The following is a 9,173-nucleotide window of genomic DNA, read 5'->3' on the forward strand; positions in this document are numbered from 1 at the left end:
AAGTTTAATAGAATTAAATGAAAGATCCTGCTCTTCAAGTTAGAAAAAAATAACTGAATAAATGTATGTTTAGGATAAGCAATAAAGCTTAACAGAACAATGAGAAAAATGCTTGGAAGTTTTAGTAGATAGAAACTTAATTTGAGTTAATGACTGCCAAGAAAATTACTAAGATATCAAGCTGAATTAAAGGAAGCACAGATTCACCCTAGCCATTTTGGCTCAGTGGATAGAGCATCGGCCTGCGGATTAAAGGGTCCCGGGTTCGATTCTGGTCAAGGGCACATGCCCAGGTTGCGGGCTTGATCCCCAGTGGGGGGCATGCAGGAGGCAGCCGATCAATGATTCTCTCTCATCATTGATGTTTCTATCTCTCTCTCCCTCTCTCTTCCTCTCTGAAATCAATAAAAAATATATTTAAATTAAAAAAAAAAGGCAGCACAGATTCTAGAACAAAGAAGGTGACACATCCACTCTACTCTGGTGATTATAATTCTAGAAACTGATTTAAGAGGGATGTGGTCAAACAACTGTATTCAGAAGAGAGTAGCCCGGCCAGCATGGCTCAGTGGTTGAGTGTCTACCTGTGAACCAGGAGGTCACAGTTCAATTCCTGTCAGGGCACATGACCAAATTGCAGGCTCGATCCTCAGTAGGGAGCATGCAGGAGGCAGCGGATTGATGATTCTTTCTCATCATTGATGTTTCTATCTCTCCTCTCTGAAATCAATACATAGAGAGGAAAAAGAGAGTAATCATGATGGTAAAATAATGAGAAATTAGATATGTTGTTTGAAGATGAAAGTTGGGGGACATGATTAATTTCTTTAAATAATGTACAGAAGCATGGGGAAATGATTCAGTTCATTCCATATAGCAGTAAGGGATAGCATAAGAAGCTTCATTGAGCCAAACGGGCTAGGGCTTTTAAGAAAGATTTTTAGTTCAGAGTGCAGAAGAGTTCTATAATAGTGACAAAGCTAACAATGAAATGAGGTTTTAGGAACAAGAGTTTCCCCATGACCTGAGGTGCTCCTGTAGAAACAGGAACTGAACAACTCTTTCTCCCCAAGAGAGGACTTGTGCTTCTCAGATGATATTTATAACCATCACTGTCATCCAAAAACAACCTTAAAGCACACATATGCAGTGAAGCTAGAGTGACCGACTGTCCCGATTTCCCCAGGACTGAGGGGTGCCTTGGGGTGTGGGATTTATAGTTAAACCTGGGAAAAGTCCCAAGCAAACCATGATGAGTTGATCACCCCAAAGGAGAGGAAGTTTGCAATAAAGTGGGTCCTGGAAGGCATGGTTGAGGGAAGCAAAAGATATGCAGGCAATCCAAACTTCATTGAACCATTATGTGAATAAATGAAGGTGTTGTCTTAAATATAGGGTTGGGCAAAAGTAGGTTTATAGTTGTTTGTATGGAGAATAACACAATAATCCTATATAATAAAAGGCTAATATACAAATTGATCGAATTACGGAACAACTGGTCACTATGATGTGCACTGATAACAGGGGGCAGATGCTCAATGCAGGAGCTGTCCTCTGGTGGTCAGTGCATTCCCACGGGCGGGGGGGGGCGCCACTCAGCCAGAAGCCCTGAGCCGGGCTCACGGCTGGTAAACGCAGCAGCGGTAGTGGGAGCCTCTCCCGCCCCCACAGCAGTGCTAAGGATGTCTGACTGCCAGATTAGGCCCACTCCCCCAAGAGCTCCCGGACTGTGAGAGGGTGCAGGCCGGGCTGAAGACTCCCCCTCTCCCCCGTGCACGAATTTTGTGCACTGGGCCTCTAGTTAATAAATAATAATACAAGAATAAACTACTTCGTGTACTCACAACTATAAACTTACTTCCCCTCCCCCGTATAAATGAAATTTCTAAATATTTGAAGTTTACTCTTTTAAAAACAATTATTGATTGATTTTTAAAAATTTCTTTATTGATTAAGGTATCATATATTTGTCCTCATCCCCCCATTCCCATCCCACACCCCTCCCCACACATGCCCCCACCCCCCTGTTGTCCTTAACCGCTGGTTAGGCTCATATGCTTGCACACAAGTCCTTTGGTTGATCTCTCCCCTTTACCCCCACCCTTCCCTACCCTCCCTCTGAGGCCCGACAGTCTGATCCATGCCTCCTTGTTTCTGGGTTTGTTCTTGTTCATCAGTCTATGTTGTTCATTATTTCCCCTAGGTGAGTGAGATCATGTGCTATTAGAAATACACTTATAAGAACCGAAAATGAGACAAGCAATAATGGTTATGGTGACAGGCAAATGAATCAGTATGTAGTGAGTTTCTTTCTGGGCCTATTGATTGATTTTTTGAAAGAGAGGAAGGGGGCGGGAGAGAGAGAGAGACATTAATTTGTTGTTCTACTTACGTATGCATTCATTGATTGATTCTTATGTGTGCCAAGAATCAACCAGGGATTGAACCCACAACCTTGGTATATGGTGACGATGCTCTAACCCAGTGGTTGGCAAACTCATTAGTCAACAGAGCCAAATATCAACAGTACGATTGAAATTTCTTTTGAGAGCCGAAAACCGACTTCTGCGTATGGGCCACGAAGTTTCAATCGCACTGTATGTGCGCGCCCACACGTGGTATTTTGTGGAAGAGCCACATTCAAGGGGCCAAAGAGCCGCATGTGGCTCATGAGCCGTGGTTTGCCGACCACTGCTCTAACCAACTAAGCTCCTTGGCCAGGGCTTGAAGCTTACTTTTTAAATTTATACATAGTAGATTTAAAATGTCCTAAAACATATTACATAGTCCCCTGTTCTCTTTATCAGGCAATAAGAAGTACAGATTTGGCCTTTACCAGTTTGGCTCAGTGGATAGAGCATTGGCCTGCAGACTGAAGGGTCCCAGGTTCAATTCCGGTCAAGGGCATGTACCTTGGTTGCGGGCACATCCCCAGTAGAGGGTGTGCAGGAGGCAGCTGATCGATGTTTCCAACTCTCTATCCCTCTCCCTGCCTCTCTGTAAAAAATCAATAAAAAATATTTTTAAAAAAAGAAGTACAGATTTGTCTTTTTTAAAAAATCAGCAAAACATTAGAAATGGAATATAGGGCAATAAAGCAAAATAGTTAAGACGTAAGTATTGATAGAGGTGAGTTTGAACTTGCTTCTGTCAATTAGAGCATGTAAGGTTACTTAATCTATATCTTAGTTTTCTCAACTGAAAATTGGGTATAATATTCATACCTACTACATAGAATAGAGCCCAGTAGACCATAATAAGTTCTCAATAAGTGGTATTTTATCATTGTTAATATCCAACAAAGTTACTGTTGGAGCTAAGTAGCTCCAGCCAAGTTGCATTGTTTTCTAGATCATCTGAATAGACTCTGCAGTCTGCTATCAGTATCTCTGCTCAGTACACTTAATCTCTTTGTTTTAAACACAATTGAATGTCTGTGTGAGGGCACTTAAACCTCCTAAGGAGCAAAGTGCATGTGCCTTTTGATGGCTATTGATTGATTTATATCTAGTCCCTGAACTGTTTTCCAAATACTCAGGTGTTCTGGAAACATTAGTGAACTATAAGTGTGGCATTACAAAAACCAATCTGCCAATTTTACCAACAGTTTGAAGTTAAAATAATCATTTTCAAACATAATTTTACAAAGGGCTCTTCTCTTAGTTCTACCACCCATTTTGTCTCCCTAAAAAGTCCTTATTCTTTTTTAAGGGTCCTCAAATACTGAAGAAGTACTTGAACAGAATGTGCGTCTGAACTGGATTAGTTTTATTGGGGAAGCACAGGAAAGGAACATTCCTAAATGTAAGAATGAGACTTTTTTTTTTTTTTTGCTGCAAAAAGCTTTTATTGTTTCATTTGGTCCAATGCATGGGAGAGGGCTTCAGGGTGGTTAAAAGAATGGCTAGTAATTTCGGGGAGAGGCTCAGGAAAAAGCTAGACACCAGGGGAATGCAGAGGGACCTGGGCTCCAAAGGCTCCTAGTCCTGCTTGAGGGTGAGCCTTTCAAAGAGACTCACCCAGCCCAGCCTGGGGGCCAGCCAGCCTGGGGATGTTAGTCAGGTGGTCCCCCATCTTCTTGATGAGTTTCACCTCATCAGGAAATGGTTCTCCAGGAAGTCACAGAGATGAGGGTCTACTCAGGTAGAATCCAGGGCATGCAGCTCCAAAAGGGCCTGGTTCAGGTTCTTCTCCAAGAATGAGACTTTTAAGCTAGTAATTATTTTTCCTTGATAACTCCACCATTGACCCTATATTGAAAAAGCAGTGGATAAACGTGAGCGAGAATCACAAGAAGGCTCTAAATTAATATAGGAATATGGAGGCACACTGAACATGGCACTATTTACTTTCCCTATTCTTTTTTTCTACCTGCAGATCTAACCATTGCAACCCAAATCTGTAGGTCACTACTCAGCCAGCTGCATTCCTCACTTCAGGTCTGGGCAAAGATTAGTCATTGTTCTCTTAAGTACAGCCCTGAGGTGTCCTCTGGGAGATAGGAAATACTTCAGAAGAGCAGATAAAGCAATGTTTACTGGCATCATTCACGTGTCTGTTTGAAAGATGCGGAGTTTTAAAAAAATCTCTTCAGTCCAAAGTTAACCTATTTGAAATCGCTGGGAGTTGGCCTTCTGTCTAAAGATTTAACTGTAAGTAAACAATCTAAAAAAAAAATTTAAAGACCTTGTTTTTGATCAGACTGTTCAAAGAAAGACTTTTGTGGGTAAAAGTTCACTAGGGTGAAACAATAGAAACATTTGTGAATGGAATATGGCCTTCACTCTTTTTCTTTTAGCTTTAATTTTATTTAATATGGGAAATTGAAGATCCCATACAAACCAAATTCATGTAATATTTTCTTTAGTGTTTCCAGATTTTCTAAGTAGCCATAGCATTTAAAAAAATTAAAGTATAGTTGACATACAATGGCCTTCACTCTTAAAGTAGAGGTCTCAGTTCTTCTTGGCTAGCCTCCTTCATGGGAGAACATGCACAGTTTGGTTCACCTCTCAGAATGTTTTCCAAGTTGATCAGTGATATTAGGAGAGTCATAGAAGATATTGTGCTGTTGGGCATTTATCTAGGTCTAGGAAAAGCTGGGGACAAATTTCAGAAGGGTTGGTCTTTACTTGGCAAACAACCTCCTGAATCATTTGGCCAAAGCTCATTTAATGATTAAAAGGCAAAAGGAAAAAAGTAGCAGGAACTTTTTCACTCCCATGGCTCTGTACCAATCCCATTGTAGATTACTATAAAAACCGCCCAGAACTGAAAAAAAAGAAAAGAAAAAAAGATAACCAGTCTGACCCTAATTCAAACCTTACTTTTTAATATTTAAGTCATCTGAATATTTTATTAATGAGCTCAATGAATTACTATTTCAAGAACGTGAAAGTAATTGCATGTCTGTGAGTTTGCCTATGTGAAGTGCAGAAAATTTTCAGTTTGGAATATATGATTATTTTAGCTATAGTTCCATAAGCTCTGTTAACAGTAATGTACAAAGCTGTTTTAGGCTGAGGGAAGGCTGTTGAAGAACAGTCTTCTTCCACCCCTCTTAAGACATCTTACCAATGTAATAAGTTATATCCTCTATATGATTTGAATGCGCACCAAAAGAACAGGGCTTGTCACAATTAATGCTAGAATTATCCTGACCTTACTTTAGTGTAAGTGGAGAAAACAGGTGAGGCATAATGGTTTATGTCCCTTCTGAGTTGTCCCCTTCCTACTTGGAAATTACATGCTTTTCCCAGGTGCCTGTTGCATCACCTGCTCTTCACTGACCATTTGCTCCATCAGGGATCATACTCTCTTTACCGCTAGGTAAGCTGTCTTTCTAGAAGTCCCATCAATACTCCACTTGATTTCATTAAATAGAAACGTAGATTCATGACCAATAGAACTGCTGCTTCAAGAGCAAAGTCCATATTCCACTCTAAAATTTCTCTTGTCAGTGTGATTTCAGCCTGCTGAACGCACAAAAGTCTATAGAAGGGAGGCCAGCAAAATTAAATGCCCTACACACACCCTCAACCATAAGAGGAAGATAGGGGTTGGAGAACAAAATGAGATTGGTAATTTTGATTGATCAAGTTATATATTTTTCTACATCCTAGTTTTAGTATTTCAATGGTAATCGTGCTAAATGACCTTTCTGATAGTCCCAGGAAAGCTAACAAGACATTATACCTTTCCAAGGAAATGGCCTTGTAGATAAACCAATGTGTAGTCTTCCTACCCTACTCTCAGGTCTAAGAGCTCTGCCATGGGGCTGTCCTTCTGCCTTTGGGAAGTTCTAGTTGGTTTCATTTTAGGAACTGTCTCTCGATGCTTCCAGCAGTTCATTCTCTCAGTCTGACTTATCCAGTCAAGAAAACTCAAATGGGCCCTGGCCAGGTCGCTCAGTTGGTTAGACGGTTGTCCCCATAAACCAAGGTTTCGGGTTCAATCCCCAGTCAGGTCACATACGAGAATCTACCAAGAACAAGTGGCACAGGTTACAGAAAAGGTATTCTAGTACAGCAATTATTTCTCAATTACTCAAGATTGATTTATTTGGTTGTGAGACTCTGCATATAATTTTTTCTCTCTTTGTCCTTCCTTACTACTTTTAATATGAAGCTCTAGTATTGGGACACCCAACCTATGAAGACAATGGAAACAGAAGAGTTATCAATTACAACTGAACAGATCAATAGAACTGATCAACCTCTTAGCCTGGCAAGAATGGCTCAGTGGTTGAGCGTCAACCTATGAACCAGGAGGTCACAGTTTGATTATTGGTCAGGGCACATGCCCGGGTTGCGGACTGGATCCCCAGGGCGGGATGTACTGGAGGCAGCTGATCAATGTTTCTCTGTCATCATTGATGTTTCTATCTCTCTCTCCCTCTTTTTTTTTTTTTTTTTAATATATTTTATTGATTTTTTACAGAGAGAAAGAGAGAGGGATAGAGAGTTAGAAACATCGATGAGAGAGAAACATCGATCAGCTGCCTCCTGCACACCCCCCACTGGGGATGTGCCCGCAACCAAGTTACATGCCCCCGACCGGAATCGAACCCGGGACCCCTGAGTCCGCAGGCCGACGCTCTATCCACTGAGCCAAACCGGTTTCGGCTCTCTCTCCCTCTCACTTCCTCTCTGAAATCAATAAAAATATATTTAAAAACAAACAAAACAAAACAAAACAAAAAACCCCTTAAGTCTCCTATACTCTCTACCGAAGTAGAGTTTTGTCTCAAATCTCTCTAGTTAAACTTGACTACCATAAGCATGTTCAAAAATCTGTGACCAACATTAACTGATTCCATCAGAATTATACTATCGAATATTTATCTCCTATTTCCTCTCTCAGACCTTGCTCTCACTATTATTGTCATAGCAGCAGGCACTGGGCAATAACAGCTAGAGCATGGCAATGTGATATAGGCTTAAAGGGAGTTGGATCACAAGCAATCAAAAGTTGTCTCTCTTGTCTAGACATTATGACAATTATTGAGAAGCATATTTGTGTGTAAGAAATTATAAAGAAAATCAGCTTCGCCCATGCAAAAAACTTCACTGGATTGCAACTTTGGGGAGTTTGAACTAAGTTTCATCCAGTCTTTTTTTTTTTAATTTCTTTATTTATTAAGGTGTCACATATTTGTCCTCATCCCCCCATTCCCATCCCACACCCCTCCCCACGGATGCCCCAACCCCCTGTTGAACTTAACCATTGGTTAGGCTCATATGCATGCACACAAGTCCTTTGGTTGATCTCTCCCCCCTCCCCCCACCCTCTCCTATCCTCCCTCTGAGGCCCGATAGTCCAATCGATGCCTCCTTGTTTCTGGTTCTGTTCTTTTTCATCTGTCTATGTTGTTCATCATTTCCCCTAGATGAGTGAGATCATGTGTCACTAGAGATATACTTATATGAACTGAATGTGAGATGAGCAATAATAGTTATGCTGACAGGCAAATGAATCAGTCTGTAGTGAGTTTCTTTCTGGACCAACAGTTCTTTTGAGACCCAATATCAATGTCCACCAGTTCCTTATGTGTACATGTCGGCACTGACCCCTCAGCTCTGGATGGTGGACAAATGGTGGTAATGCAGGTTTGATTCCCTCTGGTTGGGTCTCGGCCGGACCCAGGGGCACGGCTTCATCTGGACCCAGGGGCACGTGGCCTCACCCGGACCCAGGGGGTGCGTGGCCTCACCTGGACCCAGGTGCACGCGGCATCCCCCGGACCCGGGACCCAGCCTCACCAAGGTCCTGGGGCACACAGCCTCACCCGAACCCGGGATCCAGCCTCACCCGGATCCAGGGGCACATGGCCTCACCTGGACCCGGGATCCAGCTTCACCCGGACCCAGGGGCACATGGCCTCACCCGGACCCAGGGGCGCGTGGCCTCTCCCAGACCCAAGTGCGCGAGGCCTCACCCGGACCCGGGACCCAGCCTCACCCGGATCCAGGGGCACATGGCCTCACCCGGACCCGGGATACAGCTTCACCCGGACCCAGGGGTGCGTGGCCTCACCCAGACCCAGGGGTGCGTGGCCTCTCCCAGACCCAGGGGTGCGTGGCCTCACCTGGGCCCGGGACCCAGCCTCACCCGGATCCAGGGGCACACGGCCTCACCCGGACCCGGGATCCAGCTTCACCCAGACCCAGGGGTGCGTGGCCTTAGCCGGACTCATCCAGTCTTTAGTTGTGTTAAAATCTCATTATACAAACCAAGAATATTTAATGACTTATAGCCATTTCCTTGCATTTGCTGATACTGTCAAATCTCAGATGAACTTTGTGATTTCCAGTTCCATCAGTGACTCGTTCACAGTACCTTGATATCTACTTATCCGACTGTACTAAAAGCCTTAGAATGGACTGACAGTGCGACTGTGGTCCTTACAACAGATGACTACTTTGAAGGGCTAAAATCAATTTTACCTTTCTATCAAGGATGTGTTACGCAAGTACATAATAAAGCATCGCTTTCCTCGAGCTTTAAAGAAGTAACAAGCAGTGCCATAAGCAAATTATCCCAGCAGTGTAAGCACACTATAGAGACTCTCTCAACAACTATACCAACTGTGGCTTTGGAAATAAGCTCAGTAAATAAAGTATACGTCTTTCCTGAGATTGACTTGACTTAGAATCTGGTGTTACTGAGCAGTT

This window comes from Cnephaeus nilssonii, assembly GCF_951640355.1.
Source record: "Cnephaeus nilssonii genome assembly, chromosome: 21".
In the NCBI taxonomy this organism is placed as follows: Eukaryota; Metazoa; Chordata; class Mammalia; order Chiroptera; family Vespertilionidae; genus Cnephaeus; species Cnephaeus nilssonii.